Source organism: Erythrolamprus reginae, chromosome Z (genome assembly GCF_031021105.1).
Source record: "Erythrolamprus reginae isolate rEryReg1 chromosome Z, rEryReg1.hap1, whole genome shotgun sequence".
Classification (NCBI taxonomy): domain Eukaryota; kingdom Metazoa; phylum Chordata; class Lepidosauria; order Squamata; family Dipsadidae; genus Erythrolamprus; species Erythrolamprus reginae.
The window spans coordinates 58003625-58029287 of NC_091963.1; the positions used below are offsets into that span (position 1 = coordinate 58003625).

The window sequence follows — 25663 nt, forward strand, 5'->3', positions numbered from 1 at the left end:
ACTTCAAACTTCACAGCTTCAAGTCTTGTGGACTTCAACTCCCAGAATTCCTCCACCAGTCATGCTACTTCAGGAATGGTAGTTGAATTCCACAAGCCTTAATCTTGCCTGGTTTGAAAACCCTTGCCCTTTCCTTCCTGTTGCCCCATCCACTGGAGACCCTTGGTAAAATTGTAAAATTTGAGCAGGGACAATGTTTATCTGCCTACACACTTCCTAGAAAGCCAAATGTATTTATCAAAAAAGTCTTGTTTCAGATTCTTCTGCTAACTTCCTAAATAGAAACAAAACATGAAAGATTAGAGGACCCAGCTACCCGTAATTTTACAAATAAAACACGATAAGAGGTACCGTAAATGTATGGTAAATTCTTCAGTTCTGAATTTTAGAGATGCTTTGGGCTAGAGTTCCCATTATTCAGCCTTGGAGAGGGGAGTGATGGGGATTGCTTCTCTTGCAACAGACTGGCTAATGAGAACTGTAGTCCAAAGTACCTGTACATATAGGGTAACCATAATTTTATTTTTGTAATTACCAGTACCAATATTTAATTTTGGTTTTTTTTTAAAAACCAGCACTTTAACAACATGGGGGAAGCTCTCTGCTGCAGGAAGGGATGAGCCCCTATCAACACCTCCACCCCGGAGATGACTGATAGGACTTGTAATCCAAAGTATTCCCAAGTAACCTTCTGATTTCTCAATGCTAGATACCAGTAATGCAAAAATAATGGAGATAGACTTTGAAAAGTGAGCCTTTGCAGCAGGGGAGGCAAGTAGGGTACCCAATTCCAATGGCTTTCCATGCACAAGAGGAGATTGTTGGCTGCCTGACCATTTGGATTTATAGTACAAAAGAGCAGGGGGAAAGATCCCCAGAGGAGAGGAAGAGGCTTGAGAAGTCAAGCACAATTCACAATTCAAATGGCAAAAGCCTCCAATCTCTCTCATCTGAGGTAGCCACCTGGCCATGAAGAACTGCCGTCGCCATATCAAAAAATCTGGGAGCCAAGCGTGGGAACTGAGGGGAACTGCAAATGCGCTGGCCTGGCCAAGCAAAATGAGACTTTTAGCCCCCTCCTCCTGACCGTTTGGATGCAGCGGCTAATTGGGGCTAATTGGCTACTAGCCAATCACAAAATTTGTTACTCTTTTATGTACCGGTATTTAGTTTTAAACCTGGGGAAAAGGCAGAGGTGTGGTGGGCGTGCCAAAAGTGCTCTCGGGTAAGAATCTGCGGGAGGGGAGGGGCTCCCAAAATGCTCTCCCAAATTGCCCCGCGCCTCCCGCAGCTGTTTCGCCACACGCTTTGGGTGCATCTGCCGTTCCTACAGCGAAGAGAGGTGGCACCTTCCCGAAGCGCTCGGTTTAGCGGCTGAGTGAAGAGCTGGCCATTTGCCGCCTTCGCTGTAGGAGAGGCAGGCGCACCCGAAACCCCACCGGCTTTTTTTCTCTAGCACGCAAGCAAAGGAGCAGCCAACCACTCGAACGCCGAATTAGAGAGAAAAAAAGCCACTAGGGTGGCGAGAATACCGCCTTCCCCCAGTCACTTAACCCAGCGCTTCAAGTTAACCGGCTGGGGGAAGGCGGGGCAGTTGCCGCTTCTTTCGAGCTGAAGGAAAGCCAAGACGGCTGCCTTTCCCTAAGCCGCTTCCTGTAAACCACTTAGGGATATCGCTCTGGGAGAGGGGGCAACTGTTCCAGTTAAGAAGCAAGAATCCACCCCCCTACCGGCTTTTTTTCTCTCTAACGCGGCTTTCGAGTGGTTGGCTGGCTCCTTTGCTTGCGCGCAAGAGGGGGGGAAAGCCGGTGAGGCTAACCCGCCCAAGCCAGCAATGCCAGCCAGACTGCCGCTTGCGCCCTGTCTCCTTTTTGAGTGTTCCACTTGTAAGCCATGACCAGGTCTTTTCTTTATCCACTTTGCCTTCAATCTTCTCCAAGAACTATCCATGCAATGCTTTGTTCTGCCAACTGTCCATACAACATTGAGTTATATTTTTTCTGTACTGGTCCTTAGTTTGCTTCACCTTGAGAAGCTTCCTATTGTTGACCTCCATCAGCGCTGACTCTTTGCTCCCCTTCACGTAGTCAGCTAATGCATGCTTCTCTTCTTCTACTATCTGCGTTTTCCAGGCTCCGAGTTGTAATAACAGTTCATGATTGTGCGATTCTCTGACATTGAGAATTTCTGCCGCTTTTTGATTTGTAAGCTTTGTTTGTTTTGTTCCTGTAGCTCATTTGTCGATGGCTGCCCAGGTTCCACAGTAGCCACCGCGGTCCTTTTTATCCTGGGCGACGACCGAGTCAGTATGGACTTCTTTTTGTTTTGTCTCTCCATTAGTTTAAATTGGTTAGGTACGTTTAGTCTGGCTCCTCTGCTTTGACCACTCCAGCAAGGTTAGACCTACCAGTAGTTTACACTACCACTGGCACAGCTCTCAGCTTCATTGAAGCATACAAGCCCCACTACCACGACAAGGCGTATCCATCAGTGGGGATTATTATTATTGTTATTATTATTATTTTACCGATCTTGGTGGAAGGCTGAGTCAGTCTTGAGCCTGGTGAGATTCAACATGCCAAACTGCTAGCAGCTAGTGATCAGCAGTAGTTGTCTGCAGTATTGCACTCTAATTTAACTATTGTGCCAATGCAGCTCATATGATACATACAACATTTATGACATGGATTGTTATTCCACAATTGGCACAGGTAATAAACAATGACACACAAATACAGAATAGAAAAATCCATGCATCATGCCTTCAGTCTGTTTGTTTTCATTGTGCTGTTGCAATTTACGTAGGCTCAAACTGGAAGATTTAACGTATTTTTTGGTGTATAAGATGCACCTTTTTACTTCAAAAAAGTGTGTCAAAAACTGGGTGCATCTTATACACCAAGTTTTGCTGAGGGCGCCTGGCATCCCTTGGTGAGAGGCTGGCAACTCAGCCCTAGGGATGCCCCAGAAGGCGGGAGATTGGAGTGGGGGCTGATGGAGCTGAGCCCCCTCCGTCAGGACGATCAGTGCCGCACTGTGTCCCTCCTCTGCGGCTGGATGCACCGAGGGAAATCCTCCTCAAGAGAGGCTCCTGGAGGTTATGTTCTGCACCCGGCAGCAAGGGTGGCAGGAACAAGAGGAGCGTGATGAGCAGCAGCACCGGGAACCTCGTGTCCACGCTGCCGATGCCGCCAACACCAATGCCACCAATGTCTCCACCGGAACTGGCTAACTCAGGGGCATGGCCCCTCGTTCCTGCCACCCAGAGGGAGCGACTCATGAGGAGGATTCCCCTTGGCACATCCAGCTGCAGAGGCCTGCAGTGTGGCGCTGATCATCCCGCGGCAGGGGGCTTGGCTTTATCAGCCCCCACTCCAATCGCCCGCATCCCCAGGGCCAAGCTGCCAGCCTCCCATCAAGGGCTGCTGGGTGGCCTCGCAACTTTCCTAAACTGTGGAGAACCGGGCAAGGCGTCCCCTCAGCACATCTTGGGGGGCAGAGCCCGGCCAGAGACAGATTGCAGCATAGAGCCCAGGAGAAGAGTCGATCCTGTTTGGCTGCTGAAAAACCCAGGAATGGTGCTGTTCTGCGTGAAACTGGAGAAGAAGCTCAGAAGAAGTGGGTTAGGCTGCTGGCTTGTCCCCAGAGAGACAGATACAGAGGGAAAGATAGGGAGGAAAGTGAAAGGGGGAGGGAATGTGAGAGAAAAGGAGAAAGAAAAATGAGAAACTGATGGAGGGAAAGAACAAGGAAAAGGAAGAACAAACAAAATGAGAGAGAAATCGGAATGAATGAGAATGAGAGAGGGAGATGAGGGAAAAGAATGAGAGAGAGAAGGGGAGAGGAAGAAAAAGGGAGAGGAAGAGGAGAGAAAAACAAATAAAAGTGAGATAAATGAGAGCAAAAAGGGAGAGAGAGACACAAATGATAGCAAAAAGGAGGAGAGATAGGGAGAGGTACATAGAAATGAGAGAGACCTGGAGGGAGAAATGAGACAGGGAAAAGGGAGAGAAGTGGAGAGAAAGAAAAAAAGTGAAAGAGAGAGGGAGGGAAAGAGATGAAGGAAGGAAGGAGGAAAGAAGGAAGGGAGACGTTTCCCACAAAAAACACTGGGAACCACAAACCCACCCCCCTCGTGGCTGGAGAGGTTACTATTACACTGCACACCAAGACAACTAGACACAAGAACAGTTTTTCCCCAAACTCCATCACTCTACTAAACAAACAATTCCCTCAACGCTGTCAAAGTGTGCACTTATATTTCTATTAGTTTTTTCTCATCATTCCTATCACCCATTTCCTTCCACCTAGGGCTGTATGACTGTAACGTTGCTTGTATCCTAAGATTTTTATTAATATTATTTCATCATTGCTTATTTGACTTATGACAATCATTAAGTGTTGAACCACATGATTCTTGACAAATGTATCTTTTTCTTTTATGTACACTGAGAGCACATGCACTAAAACAAATTCCTTGTGTGTCCAATCACACTTGGCCAATAAATAATTCTATTCTATTCTATTCTATTCTACTATTACTATTTAATACTACATCATTTGGTTCAGAATACTTTTTTCCTTGTTTTCCTTCTCTAAAATCTAGGTGCATCTTATATACCGGTGCGTCTTATACACTAAAATACGGTAGTAAAGGAACCTGAACAATATTAATGGTGTTTATTTTTTTCATTATTTGTAAAGAACTGGTAATACACATAGCTATAACATAGTTTATATATATAAGATTGGTACTGATCAGAGGGAACAGTAAGATAGGGATGGTAGGCATGCCCATGCGCTTATGCGCACCCCTTATTGACCTCTTAGGAATTGGGTGAGGTCAACAGTGGACAGTTTAAGGATAAAATCTGGGGGGTTAGTTGATGAAACCCCAAAGTCAGGTAGTGAGTTCCAGGTATTAACCATTCGGTTGCTAAAGTCATATTTTCTACAATCAAGTTTGGAACTGTTCACTTTGATTTTGTATCTGTTGTGTGCTCGTGTATTGTTGTGGTTGAAGCTGAAAAAGTCATTTACAGGAAGGGCATTATAGCAGATAATTTTATGAGCCGAAGGCGACATGGTTCTAAGCTTTCTAAGGCCAGGATTTTAAGTCTAGTTGCGTAAGGTATACTATTGTGGGTAGAGGAGTGGAGGGCTCTTCTCATAAAGTATCTCTGGACACTTTCTAATATATTTATGTCCAATATGCAATGTGGGTTCCAGACAGATGAGCTGTATTCAAAGGTTTGTCTGCCAAATGTTTTGTATGCTCTGGTTAGTAGTGGGATATTATGACGGTTGTAATACAACTGTCAGACGACGGTTTTTAACATCAAGCTGGGTTTAACAAGGGATTTGTCCCTTGTTTGTACCCCTGCCCCAGGGAGTTCCTTCTTCCAGAGATGTGCTTTTGGTATGTCTGAACTATTGCATTAGCTGCTAGCTACCTTCAGAGCAAGCGGTGGAGAGGAGCTGAGAGGGGAGGACAGGAGAATTAGCTATGCTCCTGGTCTGAGTCTTAGGGCTACGTGAAAGTGATAGCGTTGGGCATTTGGTTCCTAAAGTTAGCAGCTGGGGACGGCATTTTTTAAAACGATGTTTGACTTCTTTGAACTGGGGAGCCCCTAGGCCAAGATGACACTGCCGAGCCGACCAGTGAGAGCAGTCAGCAGAGACTGCCTTAGAGGCCACAATAACATGACAGACCGAGATGATCTTGAACTGAGCCGATGCAGCTGAGCTGTTGGGTGAAAGCTGCCAGACAAAGCAAGCGCCCTGAAATTCTGCCTCCATCTTCTAAGGTTGCATTACTATTACTATTAGTCTTCTCATCCCACTTATGACTATACTGTAACTTGTTGCTTGTATCCTTATGATTTATATTGATGGTTTCTTTATTGCTTATTTGACCCTTATGCCAATCATTAAGAGTTGTACTTCATGATTCTTGACAAATGTATTTCTTTTTTTGACGAATGTATCTTTTTTTAATGTACACTGAGAGCATATGCACCAAAGACAAATTCCTTGTGTGTCCAATCACACTTGGCTAATAAAAGAATTCTATTTCAGCTTTGGGATGTTCATCCTAATGCAGTGTTTTTCAATCAAGTTTCCACCAGAAATCTGGCAACACCAAAGGGTTCCCCTGAAGAAAAAGTTGAAAAACACTGGCCTAGACCCTAGAGCATTGAGATTCTCTTCCTATTGAGACTCTCTCTGATATCTCTCTGATTCTATGCTAGTTTGTCTACATGACTATTCTACTGTGTATAGTAAGAACTAAGAAAATGAAGAATAGATATGACCTGATACCCCGGAAATTGCAGAGTAAGAAAGAAGTCAGAATGGAAATGAAAAAGATTCTGTATTTTGGTAAAAAGAGAGGGAAGGAGAAAATACATGGGTTTAACATGATAAGAAATAAAAGATTGGCAAAGAAGATATTTTGAGAGAGATGACAGGTTATTAAATAGAATAGAATAGAACAGAATGCTTTATTGGCCAAGTGTGATTAGACACACAAGGAATTTCTCTTGGTGCATATGCTCTCAGTTTACATAAAAGAAAAAGATATATTTGTCAAGAATCATGAGGTACAACATTTAATGATTGTCATAGGGGTCAAATAAGCAATGATGAAACAATATTAATAAAAATCTTAGGATACAAGCAACAAGTTACAGTCATACAGTCCTAAGTGGGAGGAAAAGGATGATAGGAATGATGAGAAAAAATAGTAGAAATAGAAGTGCAGTTTTAGTAAAAAGTTTGACAGTGTTGAGGGAATTATTTGTTTAGTAGAGTGATGGTGTTCGGGATAAAAACTGTTCTAGAATTATACAGAAATACTTAGATCATTGGATTATTGAAACTTGGGAAAGATAATGTTAATGAAGTGATAAATATTTGAATATTAATTGATTATGACTTGGAATGAAATATTATAATATTATGATGATTATTAATTGAAGATTTAAAATAATGGTTTGGTTAATATTTATAGCCTTGTCCACTTCATCAGGTGTCACCAGATCAAACTCTTCCCAGACAGATGGACAAGTACGGGCCCCAGTCACCTTGACTGACTCATTATCTGTCAACTCTGTTATTCAATTGGAGTCGAGTGATTTTTAGCATTTGTAGTACCCAGAGTTGCAACATGATTGGTAGGTGTCTGAGGGCTAGAAAAAAAAATCAGCTGCTGAAGCCCACTGCATGAGATCCAGTCTGACCCAGCCTGGTGAAGCTAGCAGTCTAGAAGTAGGAAAATCTGAGTTCTAGCCCAGCCTTAGATATGAAGGCCAATTGAGTGATCCTAGACTAGTCACTCTATCTCAGCTCCAGGAACACAGCAATATCAAACCACTTTTAGCAACTGCTGCCTAAGAATCTGAAAAATCTTCTTCAGGTAGCTGCTAGGAGTCAAACTTACTCAAAAGAAAATATACATTGGAACAATTGCAATTAATTATTGTTATAGATAAATATAATGCATACAATACTATAGGGCAGCGTTTTTTAACCAGTGTGCCGCGAGACATGGTCAGGTGTGCCGTGAAGAAGGAAGCTCAGGTTCCGGTCTCACAACTTTTTGCTGAGGGTGTGAACAGCAAAAAGTTGCGAGACTGGAAGCTGAGTTTCCTTCTTCGGGTCTTCCAAGTTTTCCGGCAGCTGCAGCACCCCGCCCGGTTGGAGTTTCCCTGGCGGCGATGGCAGGTGGGCTTTGGGGCCTGGCAGGAGGGCACTCGCAGCAGCGGCACTAGGCAGTAGCCATGGGGTGGCGGCAGGGCAGTTGGCTGCGAGTGGGAGCTCCAGGGCAGAGACAATGATGGCAGCGGCTGGATGTATAGCTGGACACCATATATGCTGGCCTTGAAGGGCTGGCACTGGCCTGCTGGCTGAGCCAGGACAGAGGTGCCAGCTCTGCGCCCATGCCCAGTGCAGCGCCAGCATGTATGGCATCCACAAACATGTCCAGCCACTGCCATTGGTGCCTCCACCCTGGAGCTCCCGCTCGCAGCCGACCGCTCTTCCGCCACCTCGCGGCTACTGCCTATTGCTGCTGTGGCCGGCGTGGTGTACAAGAGAGAAAGAGATAGGTAGCAAGAGAGAGAGAAAAAGAGAGAAAGAGAGAGAAAGAGGAAGAGAGAAAAAGAGAGGGGGAGAGAGAAAGAAAGCGAGAGAAAGAAAAGCAAGAGAGAGAGAAAGAAAGCAAGAGAGAGAGAAAAGGAGAGGAAGGGAGAGAGAAATGAGACAAAAAAGGGGAGGAAAAAAGAGAAACGAGAAAATTATTGAGGTAGAGAATGAGAGGAAAGAGAGAGAAACAAAAGAGATAGAGAAGTGATTCTTGATTTAAAACATATGATAAAAAGCACCCAAAGAATAAGAGAGGAATAAACCCCAGCCCTCACCTGTTTTTGGAAAGAATGAGAGAAAAACACTAGCCCTCATCTGTTTTTGGAAATAGTTCAAGAGTGTGTACACATGGGGGGGGGGGGGTGGAGAGGGATGGAAAAAGAGAGAAGAGTGTCTTAGAGTGCCATTTTGGTTGGTGGTGTGCTCCAGGATTTTGTAAATGTAAAAAATGTGCCACAGCTCAAAAAACGCTGAAAATCACTGCTGTAGAGTACACGTTTTGGATCTGCTGGTAACAAAGATTGCTGAATAAATAATAGGCAATCACCTGGGTGAACTCACAAATAGTCTTTCCTCTCATCTCCAGACAGCCAGTTTCCATCAAGCAATCCCAGGTAAGTAGCACCTGTTAAAAATGTTTTTTAATCTTTCTATTTTAAAAAAGTTGATTTCAACTTTCCTTTGCAGCAAATTAACTTTGGTATCACATATACTATTTCAGCTGAAATCTAAACTGGGTAAATTATCTAATTCTTTATATTGTTTGATCAATATTTTAAACTTTTTAAAACTTCCAGCTCTATTATAATTGATTGATAATTACAAAGACTTGCAAACAAATATGGAACTTTGTTATATGTTGACTGCAGGCAGAATTCTTTATACAGAAATAATGGAAAGATACAACAATTCCAACAAGGAGAATGGATACAAAGACTCATAGAGTTAGCAGAAATGGCTAACCGCTTTAATTAAAGAAAAAATATATCCAGTAATCAAGGTAATTTTTTTTAAAAAAATTCTGATTTTGGGATTTACTAATCAAATAAATTTGTTATTTTAGAAATGAATAGTATATATTACGTACATAAAAAGAAAAGGTTTAATTATTTTTATTCTACTGCCCAGAGTAATGTAGAAAGTTAAGGCCTTTCTTGCTTTTCCCACTTTTCTTGTAGAAAGTTAAGGCTTTTCTTGCTTTTCTTTTCTTTTTCTCAACCAACATTTCTTTTTTCACCTCATTTCTCTCCCCCATTTACCTATCTTTTGTTGTCATATATATTTTATATTGTGATAATGCTATAACATTAGAATAAATTTATAACATGATATAATTAATATACTGTAGTATGGTATAAATCTAAACATAAGATAACATAATTATAAGATTACCAAAAAGCAACAGGAATAGGGTAATCCAAATAACTATTTTCTGAGTATAGCTCCTGCTAAAAACAACAGAAAACAACAAGAAAAATACAGAATTAATCTTTGATCTAATCTAATATTTGGTCCCATGTCCTTAAAATCCCATTCTGATATTCTATCTTAATCTTCTGTTTACTAATTGGTTCTGTAGGATAGAGTTTCCAGAATAGAAAGATTCAAGAGACTATTACAGGTAGTCCTCAACCTCAGGGCCACCATCAGGAATTTTGGGGCCCCATACAGCCTAAGTGTCTGGGCCCCCTCCCCCGGCCATTTTAAAACTACTGCCCCCCAAATCCCGTGCCATGCCCACCATGGCCACACACCCTGGGCAAGCCCGCCCCCGGCCCTCTGAGGTCAAACACAGCCCTGATGTGGCCCTCAATGAAATTGAGTTTGACACCCCTGGCCTAGAGGCTAAATCCTATGAACAAGGGCTAAGAGAATGAGTATGTTTAGCTCAATAAATAGAAAACTGAGGGGGAATATAATAGTAGTTTCCCAATCCTTAAAGGGCTGCCACAGAGCAGATGGCATCTATTTATTCTCCATGCCACCTGAAGGTAGTACAAGAAGCAATGGGCGGAACCTTACCAAGAAGAAATGCAATCTGGAAATAAGGAAAAACTTGGGACTGGGCGGCATATAAATAAATAAATAAATAAATAAATAAATAAATAAATAAATAAATAAATCCCTTCTTTTTTATTAAAAGAAATTAATAGAAACATAGAAACATAGAAGACTGATGGCAGAAAAAGACCTCATGGTCCATCTAGTCTGCCCTTATACTATTTCCTGTATTTTATCTTAGGATGGATATATGTTTATCCCAGGCATGTTTAAATTCAGTTACTGTGGATTTACCAACCACGTCTGCTGGAAGTTTGTTCCAAGCATCTACTACTCTTTCAGTGAAATAATGTTTTCTCAGGTTGCTTTTGATCTTTCCCCCAACTAACTTCAGATTGTGTTCCCTTGTCCTTGTGTTCACTTTCCTATTAAAAACACTTCTCTCCTGGACCTTATTTAACCCTTTAACATATTTAAACGTTTCGATCACGTCCCCCCTTTTCCTTCTGTCCTCCAGACTATACAGATTGAGTTCATGAAGTCCTTCCTGATACGTTTTATGCTTAAGACCTTCCACCATTCTTGTAGCCCGTCTTTGCACCCGTTCAATTTTGTCAATAATAATTTAAAAAAACCAAAATCCATTACTATTAAAACTAAAACAACCAGCAAAACTATTAATAAAAACAGCTGAGGGCTGGGTTTTTTTCTCTGTTATTATTTAAGTGCTTTTACCATATGCTTTAAATCAAGAATCACTTCTCTCTCTGTTTCTCTCTCTTTTCTGTCATTCTCTGCCTCAATCATTTTCTCATTTCTCTTTTTTTCTCCCCTTTTTTCTATCATTTCTCTCTCTCTTCCTTCCACTCTTCTCTCTCTCTCTTTCTTCCTCTCTCATCTCTTTCTTTCTTTCTCTTTCTCTTTCTCTCTTGCTTTCTTTCTCTTTCTCTCACTCTCTTCCTTCCTCTCTCATCTTTCTTTCTTTCTCTATCTTGCTTTCTTCCTCTCTCTCACTCTTCCTTCCTCTCTCATTTCTCTCTCTCTTTTTCTTCCCCTCTCTCTTTCTCTATCTTGCTTTCTTCCTCTCTCTGACTCTCTTCCTTCCTCTCTCATCTCTCTCTCTCTTTCTCTATCTTGCTTTCTTCCTCTCTCTCTCTTTCTCTCTCTCTTTCTCTATCTTGCTTTCTTCCTCTCTCTCTCTTCCTTCCTCTCTCATCTCTTACTTTCTTTCTCTCTTTCTCTATCTTGCTTTCTCCCTCTCTCTCCCTCTTCCTTCCTCTCTCATCTCTCTCTCTTTTCTTTCTCTCTCTTTCTCTATCTCTCCCCCTCTTTCTCTCTCTCTTTTACTCACTTTCCCTCTCTTGTTTTCTTTCTCTCTCTCTCTCTCTTGCTTTCTTTCTCACACTCTTTCTCTCTCTCGTTCTCTTTCTCTTGCTATCTCTTTCTCTCCCCCTATTTCTCTCTCTCTCTCTCTCTCTCTCACACTTTCTCTCTATCTTGTTCTGTCATTGCTCTCACTCTCTCTCGTTCTCCGGAGGCTGGCGAAAGTAATTTTCAATTACTTTCAATTGTAATTTTCAATTACAATCAACCTATCTCTCCTTCCTTCCTTTCCCCTCTCCCTCTTTTCCTTTCCTTCCTTCCCTTCCCCTTTCTCCTTCTTTCCCTTCTTCCTTCATTCCAACCAACCTATCTCTTATTATCTGTTTCATTTGGCCATTTAATAAAAAATAATAATTGCATATAAAGGTATGTACAATATACTTCAATTTTTGTAGCAAATAACTCAAAATCTTTTTACAGGTTATATACTGTACAATTTCATAATGTATAAGACTAAGCTATCATTACTTTATCTCTGTAATTATAGAAAGCCCAAGCAATCCCTTTTTGTGGAAATCACTCAAGACATCACTTAAAGTGTTGTAACAACTACACCTGGGTTATTCCTGAAGATCTTCACGGCTCCTATGACCTTGGGAATGCCCAAGGCTTCTGCTTCCGCTTCCAGAGCATCCAAGCTGGAGAAGTTATCAGGCAAAAGAATCTTCTCTGAGCGAAGAAAATTAGCTAGTTGTTTAAAAAAACGCACACCAGAAAGTAAGCAACCCGAAGGGCTAGCAGGGTGTTTTTGCCATCACATTCCATGCTATATGCATATATTTCAAATGACTTTAGGAGAAAGCAAAACTGGGGATTCCTAGCAACAGATGGAGAGCCAGCCAGAAAGAAAGCCATGGACGTGGAAAAAATAGAGAGAAAATTGATAGGAAGAAGCAGAATTTGAGTTTGAAACCTAGCCAAGGCTGGTGCCCATAATAACAATAATTTTAGGATAACAGTGCAAATTATAGACTTGGTAAACCAGCAGGTGATATTCTCTGAGTTTGCTTGCTTTCTTCCTTGCTCAAATAGGTCACATAATAATAATAATAATAATAATAATAATAATAATAATAACAACAACAACAACAACAATTATTATTATTTATTAGATTTGTATGCCGTCCCTCTTCAAAGACGCAGGGCGGCTCACATCATCATCAGTGAGCTCTGCAAGAAAACAACCAAGCTCAGAGAGCACCATGGGGCCCTAATGCCAACCCTGAGGTACAAACATTCTCCTTTATCACCGGCAAAGCCTCATAGCTTTTGTACAAGCAACCGTTTATTCAAAGGAAGTGAGCAAAAGCAGCTCCAGGCGCCCTGGGATAGAAGAGGCCGAAGAGCTGCTGGACCTTTCTGGCATTCTTGGTTTTCTGAGGGAAAGGAGCTTAGGCCTGGGGTAGGCCAAGTTGGCTCTTCTAGGACTTGTGGACTTCAACTCCCAGAATTCCTGAGCCAATCATGCTAGCTGAGGAATTCTGGGAGTTGAAGTCCACCTGTCATAGCAAAGGCCACTTGGCCTACCCCTGAGGTAGTTAAAGGGAGGGGGGAGGAGAGGTTTCAAGCTCTGCACACCCTTTCCTTGTTAGGTTTCCCGCTTCTTCAGTTCGGGGTGGAAGCCGATGGGACCCAGGGAACTTTTGCACCGGGCACAGAGAGAGAGAGATATGCCGAACGCTGCCCTAAAATCCTCTCCTCCTCCTCCTTGTGCAGGCGCCAGGCAGACGTTGGCGGTTCAAGGACCTTCATGTCCAGCCGCCCATCCCTCCACCCACCCTCTTTTCCTCTCCTCCTGAGGCCTTCGGGGGTCAACCGAGGGGGGCGGCCGAGGGTTCTTGCGCGCCCCCCGATCCCCGCCGTCCCTTGCCATGGGGAGCCTCCCCCGCCACCCGTTACCGATGAAGCAGAACTCGCCGCTCTCGCACTCGATGAGCGCGGCGGCGGCCAGCCAGAGCAGGTTGTCGTCAGTGATCAGCGTGGGGAACTCTTCCACCAGCCGCAGCGGCAGGAAGCAGTAGGGCACCTCGTCCTCCGTGTCCAGCAGCGGCGTGTCCATCAACCCCAGCGGCGCCTTCTCCTCCTGTTTCCTTCTCCTCCCTCTTCCCCTTCCTTCCCTTCCGTCTTTCCCTTCCTTCCCTCCCTATTTTTCCTTCCTTCCTTTCCTTCTGTGTCCTCCCGGCCCTCCCCTCCCCTTCCCCGATGAGGGCAGCCCGTAGAGTCACACCCATCCCGGGCCGAGTTACAAGAGCCGCAGCCGGGCGGGGAGCGCCCCACTCGCTTCGTTCCCGCGGCAGGGCTCGGTCGGGAGCCTGCTGGTCAGGGCTCGGTCGCCGCCACCAGGAATCCAGGAAACCGGGGTCAGGGGTCTCTGGGGCGTCGCACCGGGACGGCGCCTGCCGCCTGGAATGTCGGGCACACGGGCTGCCGCGCGCTCTCCCCATCCCCTGCTGCCAGCCCAACCCGGAAAATTCAAAGTAAATTCGCTCTTACTTTGACTGCTCCAGGCAGGCTAGCAGGGAGATGGAGAGAGCGCGGTGGCCCCCGCTGTGAGAATGCCTGCAGGGAAGAGAGGCGGAGCGGACAGGCGGGCAAGGGCAGCGGCGAGTAGCCACGGGGGCGCGAGGGGGCTAGAGGCACGGGGGGTGCGAGCGGGGACGGCCGCGGCTTCGTGCACGCCCTTGGAAAAGGGTGCGCGGGGGGGCCTTTTGGGGGATGCTGGCGCACGCGTGCGAAGCCTACAACTTGCGCTTGTGTTAAATTTTGTTTCTTTCCTAAGCAGCCTTCTGTGTAAAAAAATCCATTTGGGAACGACTCGTTCCCAAATGGATTTTTTTACACAGAAGGCTGCTTAGGAAAGAAACAAAATTTAACACAAGCGCAAGTTGCAACCGCCACCCCGAAGGGGCTCCTACCTTCGCCGCACGCTTTACTCTAGGACTGGAGGACCGCGCTGCCAAAGGCTCCGTCGGGGCTTCTTCGAGTCCTGCCTCGCGAGGGCCAGAGGGCCCGCCTTTTCGTTGGTGAGGCAGACAAGCCGGCAAGAGAGGGCCGGTACTGCGCATGTGCGACGGCGGGCAAAACCGGGGCCCCCTCATGGCCGGGCCGGTACACCACTCCCAGTAGTACTGCCCTATCGGCGGCCCTGCTCAACCTATCACCACAACTGATTCCAAAATTTTCATTACTAAATAAAACATTTGGCAACTACATTTTGCCCCATTTTACAATATTTGTTGTGATAGTTGATAAATAAATCATTATACAGTGAACCCTCGATCATCGCAAGGGTTCCGTTCCAGGACCCCACGCGATGATCGATTTTTAGCGAAGTAGCGGTGCGGAAGTAAAAACACCATCTGCGCGTGCGCAGATGGTGTTTTTGCTTCTACTGCCGCCCGCCCTTCGCCCGCCCACCCCGTTGCTCGCGCAACGGCTTCCCTGGGTGCCCGCTCGCTTGGGAACATCCCAGCTTCGCTCCCCAGCTGGGAAGCGGATCTAGGGAGTCCCCACCGCACGCGCGTTGCTGGGGAAAGCGCGCGCGCTTGGGAACATCCCAGCTTCGCTCCCCAGCTGGGAAGCGGATCTAGGGAGTCCCCACCGCGCGCGCGTTGCTGGGGAAAGCGCGCGCGCTTGGGAACATCCCAGCTTCGCTCCCCAGCTGGGAAGCGGATCTAGGGAGTCCCCACCGCGCGCGCGTTGCTGGGGAAAGCGCGCGCGCTTGGGAACATCCCAGCTTCGCTCCCCAGCTGGGAAGCGTATCTAGGGAGTCCCCAAGCGCGCGCGCTTTCCCCAGCAACGCGCGCGCGGTGGGGACTCCCTAGATCCGCTTCCCAGCTGGGGAGTGAAGCTGGGATGTTCCCAAGCGCGCGCGCTTTCCCCAGCAACGCGCGCGCGGTGGGGACTCCCTAGATCCGCTTTCCAGCTGGGGAGCGGAGCTAGGCTGCCCCAAGCTCGCGCGCGCCGCCCGCCCGCCCACGCTGTTGCCGGCTCCGCTTCCCAGCTGGGAAGCGGAGCTAGGGTGCCCCAAGCTCGCGCTCCAGCCCACCGCCGCTGGGGTCTTACCGGGGCAAGAGGGGGAAGACCCAGGGAAGCCTCTGCCCGGCGGGGAAACTCCACCATCTACGCATGCGTGGAAGGGCACGCATGCGCAGATGGTGGAGTTTACTTCCGGGTTGCAAACTAGCGAAATAGCCCTTTCGCGATCCTTGAGGACGCGAAACTCGAGGGTTCACTGTAGTTGCAAGTTAGTAACACAGTGATTCAGTGAATCTTATTTCCCCTTTGTCAGAAGCTCACAAAAGGTGACCATAGAACACTGCAAACCATAGAACACTGCAAACCATATAAATGTGAGTCAGTTGTCAAGCATCTAGATTTTGATCACAGAAACATAGAAACATAGAAGACTGACGGCAGAAAAAGACCTCATGGTCCATTTGGTCTGCCCTTATACTATTTCCTGTGTTTTATCTTAGGATGGATATATGTTTATCCCAGGCATGTTTAAATTCAGTTATTGTGGATTTATCTACCACGTCTGCTGGAAGTTTGTTCCAAGGATCTACTACTCTTTCAGTAAAATAATATTTTCTCATGTTGCTTTTGATCTTTCCCCCAACTAACTTCAGATTGTGCCCTTGTTCTTGTGTTCACTTTCATATTAAAAACACTTCCCTCCTGAACCTTATTTAACCCTTTAACATATTTAAATGTTTCGATCATGTCCCCCCTTTTCCTTCTGTCCTCCAGACTATACAGATTGAGTTCATTAAGTCTTTCCTGATACGTTTTATGCTTAAGATCTTCCACCTCTGTCGTCAGGCATGGGGGAATTGAGATATTCCCTTCCCCCTAGGCTTACAAAATTTATGCATGGTATGTTTGTATGTATGATTGGTTTCTTAAATTGGGGTTTTTAAACTACTTTTAATATTATATTTGTTTATATTATTTTTTACTGTTGTTAGACGCCCCGAGTCTATGAAGAGGAGTGACATACAAATCTAATAAATAAATAAATAAATATGTATTTCAGGAAGAATATCAATTTTAAATGGAAGGATGGGGAGACTGTACCTGCTGATTTAAAACTATAAACTTGTAGCCCAATTTAAACTATACAGTTGTGGCCCAATGTCCTCAGTACAGAAAATAATAATAGAAGTAACAATAACAAAAACAGCAGCAGCAGCAACAACAACGTTGATTGGTGCCACCTTGCCGTGGTGGTGGTGGGCTTAAGTGCTCCAATGATGCTGAGAGCTGTGTTGACTGTGTTGTGTGTGCTCCCTATCAGCCGTTGGAATGCTCAGATTCAGAGGGGGAAGGTGAAATGGAACCTGTCAATTTACCTGATTTAGGAGATGAAGAGAATTTTAGCGAGGAAGAAGTTGAAATGGGAGAAGAACTTTCGAGTGAAAGCTTGCAGACAAATGTGTCTTCAGACAGTTCCACCTGTCCGGATTTGAGATGGTTAGATCCAAAATTCAGAAGGTGGAAGAAAAGGTCAGAAAAAATGACTGGGAAGATATTTTAAGATGCAGTTTAGAGTGTTTTTAATTAATTACATCACGTCTGGAGTTAGACGGAAACAATAGCTGCTTGCGTCAATCTGACATCCAGCCAACATGGGCGCTGCCAGAAAAGTGGCGGAATGTGTAGTTTTTATTGCGTGAGTTATTGCATTTTTATTGCCATTCTAATCAGACGAAATTGGCCAGATAATTAAAGCATGCCTCCTAGCAGCCAGTGAAGCAATTATAGATATATGGTCTAGTTATCACGGGGAAAACCAAAAGTAATTCGGCTGCGTCACAGAAGTGCATAGTACTGAATGAAGTAGAAGAAATAAATAGAAGTGTTACTGAAGTTTCTGAAGCAAATTATTCAACTATCATCTTACTAGCCTGAATCAGAACAACCACCAGAAGGTCCAACCAAGTCAGAGTGGTCTCAGATGAGAAATGGAACTAAGACTACCTAATCCATTAGCATTATGGAGAAAGCAACAAAAACGAGCACCTAACCCATTAGCATTACAGCACCTAAGAGCACCTAACCTGTTAGCATTATGGAGAAAAAAACAAAAACGAAGTCTATACTAACTCGGTCATCACCCAGTATAAAAAGGGCCATGGTGGATGTTGCTGATTCTGGGCATTCAGTGGAAAGTGAGCCATTGAATCGAAATCAAATGAACAATTACAGAAGCGGCAAAAATACACCATATCAGAGGAGAATAATAATAATAATAACAACAATAATAATAACAACAACAATAATCCTAAATACTAACAACAACAAAACAATAACAAGCTCCTGCTTTAGCAGTCATTTTCTTTGAATATCCATGATTCACAAATTGTTCAATGTAGTGCCAGCTGGGCCGGAAATGGCATAAGATTTGGCATACTTGAAAGCAAAAGGATAATGGTTTTAATTTATATTAGACCAGTGATGGCGAACCTTTTTTCCTTAGCGCGCCAAAAAGGGGGTGGGGTGGGGTGCTAGCATGCCTGACTTGCCCACACCATTGCCTCCCCCACGTGTGCACTCACCACTGCACGCTGGCCCTACACGCATACGCATACCCCTGCGCATGCACACAGGTGTTTCTGAAGCCTGGTAGGTGAAAGAAATTGCCCAACAAACCGAAAGTTTGGAAAAATGCACTTCCGGTATGCCGTTGTGCTGGTTTTTTTGCACTCGGGAGTGACAGAAACTACTGAGAGCAAAAGTTGGAGTAAATAAAACTTTCCAAAATGAAAGCTTTCTTTTCAATTTGCTCACGCACGCACGTCTGAAGATCGGATCTGTCTTGTGGCAAGGGGGACAAGTGGCTTCTGCCTGTGCCTTGCCACTCACGCACGCATGGGATCAATTGAGAAGCTGTCAAGAGCAGGAGTTGGAAAAGAAAGTTTTCCAGAGTGAAAACTTTTCTCTCAATTTGCTCTCATGTGCCAATTTCCCCCTTTCCAGGAGGGTGGCAGGAGCGTCTGGGATCTCCCTAACCTAGTCAAAGCTGAGGGGCAGGGCGGAGATTCCATCTGAGAGCAACCCAAGGCAGTTGATGGTGTGGGGGTTGCATCTTTTTGGCATGCTTCTTCTCTCCCCCCCCTCCCCAATTCTCTTCCTCACTTCCCACACCCTGGCTCAAGCTCCTCTGCCTAGTTAAGCGCGCCTTGAATCCCAGCCTCGGGGCACCTTTCCAGGGTTGGCAAAGGTCCTGCTCTCCAGCAAAAGGTAGCCTCACCACCCCCTCCTCTTTCTTTGCCCGCTGTAGGTTAAGAACAAAGCCCACAGTGGAAGCTGCTTGTTTGTCTGTTAGGGATTATTTGATATGTGTGTGTGTGTGCGTGTGTAATTGTCTCTAGCTGAAGGAGCTGAAGTGGGGAATCAAAGCTCGGAGAAGCTGGGGGGAAATGCAACCCCCTCCCAAACTTCTTGCTGGGTTAAAGTAGACTCTCGGGATGGCCTCAGATGGAATCTCCGCCCTGTCCCTCAGCTTTGACGAGGCAAGGGAGATCCCAGACGCTCCTGCCACCCACCTGGAAAGGGAGAAATTGGTGGGGTCGGGGAGAGCCAGCGAGCCAGGAAAAAAAAGGCAGCGGAGTGGCAGGGAGAGAACAGCTGTTTAGTGGCCAGAGCCTCCTCCCAGCTCCAGGAGCGGGGCTTGTATGGCAGTTGTTTATTTCCAAATCACCCTCTGTCGGAGAAATGCAGCTTTCAAAAGCCTAGGTTTGATGTCGCGCCAAGAGAAACTGCTCTTAGAAGCCCCCGAGCAGAGAAAAACAGGCATGGTTTCATCTATGCTGGGTGGAAATTCCTCCAGCACCAGAAGCTGGATGGGGATCCCGTTTTTTCTCACAAATAGCCCTTTCCTTTTGCTCAAGTTATCCCTCCGAGAGATTTCCAGGGCAAGGGGGGGGGGGGTGATCTTGTTTTGCAAAGGGGGGGGGGGGAGAGAATGTGGGATGTCTGAGGGGCACCAGCAATCCCTTTGAAATAACAACAAACGGTAATGGTAAAAAAAACGATGCCAGTAAAAAAAAAAAGCAGCTAGTCAACACCACGTAAGCTACTGAGTTTTCTTCCTCGCCCGAAATGCCAAATAAAAATATCCTTTGTGGGAAACATGGCGGTGGGGTGGAGAACTCCAACAAGCAGACACATCAATATCCCAAATGACCCTCGCGATTTGCAGGCGCTTATTCTACCTCCCTTGCCACAGCCGCAGCCATCCTCCACATGCTCCTCCCCCAAATGGCAGCCTCCCGGAAACAGCAGCTCAGGCACAGCTTGGAAGGCGAAGGGCTCCAATCCCCCAAGTTGCAAAGCCTCCCAACTTTGTGTGTGTGTGTGAGAGAGAGAGAGAGGTGCCTACACACACACACACACAGAGCGAGAGAGACATGCACACATGCACGGCAGCCTCCCGAATCTTTTACATGGGGGAAGCCCCCTGAAGGAGTGTTTGTTCGGCCTTTGACAGAGAAAGGGAGGAACAGAGCCAGGTGCTGTGAGAGGCAGGAGGGGAGTCAGTGAATTTCTTTAAAAAAACAGACTACAGCCACTTCCCTCCCGTCCTCCGAAACGGGTTAGGTAGGATGAGAGGATACCATGGGATGGTGGTGGCAGGGACATGCCTACCTCTCCAATTCCTGCAGCTGCTCGTCCAGCACCCTGACTTTCCCATTGGCACGCGCAGCCGGCAAACCACGTAGCAGCTTCTGCAGGTCTGGCAGCTGCTCCTCCCTTTTCTCGTCATTGCACATACATGCCAGAAACCCGGAATTTTCATGGCTGCTGTCTGCTGTGCCAGGCAAAATGGCTCCGTGTGCCACCTGTGGCACGCGTACCATAGGTTCGCCATCACGGTATTAGAGGAATGCTTTCTCTAAAATAAAAAAGCAAATTGCAATTCTATCTTTCTTTACTAACTGAGAAAAAATATTTGGTTTTATTTGCTTAGAAAATGATACTGTATGTTTTAAAGAAATTTTAAGAAAGTATTTTCTTCCAAGAATCAAATAGTATGGAATACAAATAAATATCCTTAAATTATATTCAGATATTTTCTACATGGTGTTTTTATTAATATTAAAAGAAAAATGCAAATTAGTTCTGAAAATACTACTGATGTGATTTTGGATTTCCAATAATAGAAGTGAAAACAGAACTTGAAAAATAGCATAAGATTGCTAACAAATGCAAATTAAAAAATTAGAATTACTGCATAATCATAATTTATTCTTCAAAAAGATTCTTGATCCAGTTTACCTTGATATAAAAGTGAAGAGTTTTTTCACTAAGCAGAATGGAGTTATTAGGCTTAGAACTATCAAATTATAGATGAGTCTGAGCATACTTCCTGGAAAAATACACAAAAGGATACAATGAAACAATACAATATATAATTAGAACGACCTCAAAATACATTGAAGTTTCATGTAGTTATTTTTTCTTGAATTTAATCAGATTTATTTAATGTGCAAAGTTTTTTGCTAGACCACAGTAACTGGCAAGTTTCAAAGAGAAAATAATTTTACTTATTTGTTTAGAATAATTTTTTGATTCCCATCTTTTTTTAAAGAAAATATCTTTATTTAAATATATACACACAAACAAACAAACAAACTTCTTAAACAGCTCAGGACAGCTTACAAACAATGTCAGTGTTCTAATTAGCGTCCAGTTAGCAACCTCCCAATACAGAATAGAAAAGCAGTATGATCAAATTCTTATAAACCAAATAAATATAATTAAAAATAATCGTAATATAATAGTTAAGGCACCACATAATTAGCTCACAATATTAAAACACATATTTAGCTTGTCTAAGTTCTTTAGTTCTGGATGAGATTGTGCTATCCAGAGAGATCTGGTGTGCAAACTGCACTCAATCACTCAAGTCTCTATCATCTCACATGCAGACTATTGGAATTCAATTTATGTGGGCTACACTTGAAAGAATCTAGAAGATCCTTTGTTGTAGAACAAAGCTGCACTGTCTGCCAGTTTGCTTCCAGGTCCAATTCAATGTGTTGGTTACCATCTTTAAAACCTCCATAGTATGGGTCCAGCATATTTGAGAAATTGGCTCAAACAAATGAAATTACCTTCCCCACACGTTGGCAGAAAGAGCATGCTACATACCAGTTTCTACCGTTTTGGCTTGGTTTGGGTGAACTGATAGCAGTGATGGTGGGAGGCTCCGCCCACCTCTCTGAACATCATCAAGTTCTGCATATATGCTCCTGTTCCCGAACTGGTAGCAAAAGTAAGTGAAACCCACCACTGCTACAGATCTTGTCAGCCAAGGAATTTCAGCTGAAGAGCCTTAACTGCCCTGGCTCTCATTCTTTGGAACATCTTGCCTCAAAATCAGATCTAATCCCACTGTTTTGATCTTCCAAAAGGCCTTGAAGACATAGTTATATACTAGCATGAGGTTCTAATGGGTAAAAGGCACTTTCCTCTCCTAACTCTATCCTTAGTTTTATTTTAATTGAATATTTCAATTAAAGACTTTTATTTATTGTTTGGTTTTTTAAAATTCTGCATTGATTCAATGACTATGAACCACCTAGGGAAAGATGGATGGCATACTAATTTGATAGGTAGGTAGGAAGGTAGATATAGGTAGGTAGGTAGGTAGGGAAGTAGATAGATAGATAGATAGATAGATAGATAGATAGATAGATAGATAGATAGATAGATAGATAGCAAATGTACATACATTCATACATTTAATATATATTAAACACAGCAGTGTTTTTTTATTAGATTGTTTGCAGAATTCAAAAAATAAGGCAATCTAGAAGCAGTCCAATCAGTGATTCAACAGAATAATCTATTGAATAGAACTTGCTGTGTGAAAGACATGTGGCCTACCTCTTAACCACAAGCCACATGCTATCACTACTGGGAGTTAGTCGTATCTCTCATAAACATTAAAGGTGTCTTTATTCTGGCATGTAGAGTATTGTACTCGTATAATACAAGAACAATAATAACATCATCCAAATGCCAGAAGAAAAATAAGCAACAAAAGACAATCAAAGGTTCTGCCATTCCCATTATCCCAATATATGCCCGTGCTGTGATAAAGAAATATGCTTCCTGGTTCTTATTAAATGATATTACTTATGGATGAGACCTGGAGCATGTTAATTCAATCCAGTTTTTTGGAAGGGCAAACTCAAGAGTGCTATAATTCTTGATCCGTCTTACAGAATATTTCAAATTGTATAGTATAAATGCAGATGTTAATTAAATTGGCTTAGTAATTTTGTTGTTTTTATCTTTTTAATTGATATTCAAAACATTTTAATTCAACTTTTGTTTAGATTCACAAATTTTCCTGTAGAAGATTCACTAATTTCAAAAACTGAATTCTATTATTTTCAATGAATCCAGTCCTAAGAAAGAAAGGCTGGATCCAAATTATAAATACTTACTTTTGGCTGGGCATGGAAATCGTGCATTTTTTCGATTATGACTGAAAAGAGGATGGCTGTCCTTAGAGCTGCAAGATACTTTTTGCCCTTGACGTAAGCTATGGAATGAAGAAAACTTTATATTGCAAAAGAATATAAAAGCATAATGTTTTTCAGATTAATCAGACTGAAAAAAATCTATTTAATTCAGCATTTGGGAGCCAACCACATACAATAACTCATAAAGCATCTAAGATTGCACAAAATTATGATCAGTTACTGCTTGTCTTAACCCTCTCTATCTGTCAAAAATACTTTTATAGATGGGAGCTGTAACAAAACCAGTATTACATCACTGAATGAATATACAGATACCTCCTGTTGAAAGTCTATATTGTTAGATGTTTAAGGTTGATTTCTACATATGGTTCAGTCTCATGCCTGACTTCTATTGTAGGCTGAAATCAGAATACATATGATTAAATTGCCCAATTATCTTATTCTTCAGTTTAAATATTTTCCTCTAACAATTATCTTATCTTCTTAGCAATATATTGTTTAACTGAAATTTTTATTTCTTTTTTTTTTTTGCAATATCTGATAAAAATTAAGGGCATTCCTGTACTATAAAGATTTAAGATTTAAAGAAATTAATCTCCCAAAGTGTACTTAAGAAATTCAGATTTCTCCATTTAAAGTAGATTAACTAAACTCATTGCAAAGTGTTTGAGATTATTATTAATGTTTCTCTACAAAAACTAGATATCATACAGAATCATTAGATATCTTAATAACTTTCAGTACCATAAGCAACAGTACATTTTTGGATTATCTAAAATATTGTAAAATAAGTTCTGATTCCTAGCCAATCTCTCATATAGGGATGGCATGCTTGCAGACTACATTCTAACATTGGGTATCTACCTCAGTTTTCAAAATCATTGTCACATCAACCCCTTCATGAAATTTCAGATCTTCATCTTCTTCAGTGGCTGTGAGTTTTGCCTCCCAGGGAAAATTCCATCTGTCCGTCCATCACCCTGGGGGGGAATCATTGACCCCCTCAGAGAGGGTCCGCAACTTGGGTGTCCTCCTCGATCCACAGCTCACATTAGAGAAACATCTTTCAGCTGTGGCGAGGGGGGCCTTTGCCCAGGTTCACGTGATGCACCAGTTGGTGTAACATGGGCATATTTGGGAAAGCCCATGATTGCTGTCACAGCTGCATTCTGCACGATCTGAAGTTTCCGAACACTTTTCAAAGGTAGCCCCATGTTTTCAAGGTGTCATTGTTCTGGTATGCCATAGGAAGTATTTTGTAAAAAATTAATATAATTTTAATAGTACAATGAATAATAACAAAATAATAATAATGGATAGGTGCATTGAATCTTAAAGATTAATACTGACCACTTCAAGGAAGCCTGATCTTTATGGAGATTCTGGAGGAATGTAACTTTGCATTAGGATGCAATATGCTAACATATAGAAATCTATTTTTCTGATACCATTCATCATGAAATGGTTATGCTTCCTTAATGTCTATCTACATACCATAATGGATTGAGTGATGAATAATGCATTGACACTAAATATAAACAAGACAGAGATATAACATGATTAGCTTTCAATCCTACAAATGTGATCTAGCCATAAATACAGTAGGGTGGCATGGTGACTCAGCAGTTAAGATATTGAGCATATTGGCTAGAAAGTCAAATTTCAGGTTCGAGACTTGAGTGGCACACAATGTGGTAGCTCTCATTCTTGTCCTAGCTCCAACTATAATGTGAGTAAATGAATAGGTTAACAGTTTGGTGGGAAAGCAATGGTGCTCCATAACATCATGCTGGCCCCACAACCATGGAAATGTCTTCAAACAGCATTGGCTCAATGGCCTTGAAATGGCCCCTAAATTCAGCAATAACTAGCAGAGTAAAATCCGCAAGAATTCCTTAGGTATCATGTGGATTTAAAGTCCCCTAAATGTATCAGATAATCATGAAATCATTTTCCATTTATTGCATATCACAATGGCTGGTTTCACATATATTACGAAAACGTAAGTCAAAACCATACTATTTATTGTTTGTTAAGAAGTATTTCTGGATTCAATTCTCTTTTTATTGGATGTCAGAGATGGAAGCTTCAGGTATAGGTAGTTTGAACACTAGCTTATTCAAAAGTATATTCACATGGCACCGATTGGTATCACTCTTTCAGAGGTTCAAATTTCATCCATATCTTAAGAGACCTTCCAATCTCTTTTGAACATTTTTCATAAAAAAGTATTCCTACTATGAATGTCTTTATATAAGATGTTCCATTTAATTTATTTAAAACAACCAGCATCTATATACACCTGAATTATATTGATATGGATTCTTCAATGAGCCCATGTTTCAGCTAATCAAACAGAACAAAGCAGAAACTGCAATATTCAGCTCAAAATTTATTTAGAAAACTGAATACATAATAATGGAATTGGAAGATACCTTGAAGGTCTTCCAATCCAACCCTTACACAAGCAAGAGGCCTTATACAATTCTAGACAGATGGCTGTCCAATTTCTTGTTAAAAACCTCTAGTAATTGTTGTGAGTGCTCCTTGTCCACCTGAGGTCATGTCAGATTCTGAGGAGGATGAGCCAGGTCCTCTGGATACCCTGGGCCAGCGGGACTGACAGATAAAGC

The 25663-nt window shown here is 43.2% G+C and overlaps 1 protein-coding gene and 1 long non-coding RNA gene across 2 annotated transcripts in view; one reads left to right on the forward strand and one right to left on the reverse strand.

Annotated features, from left to right (window-relative positions):
* LOC139175816 (SUN domain-containing protein 3-like) overlaps positions 1-25663 on the forward strand; it is a 250042-nt gene that overhangs the window by 116695 nt on the left and 107684 nt on the right.
* LOC139175818 (uncharacterized) lies at positions 8719-20896 on the reverse strand. Its single transcript, XR_011560579.1, has 3 exons — positions 20812-20896; positions 9538-9593; positions 8719-8770 (listed from the first exon to the last, which is right to left on the reverse strand). It is a non-coding gene; the product is annotated as an uncharacterized lncRNA (long non-coding RNA).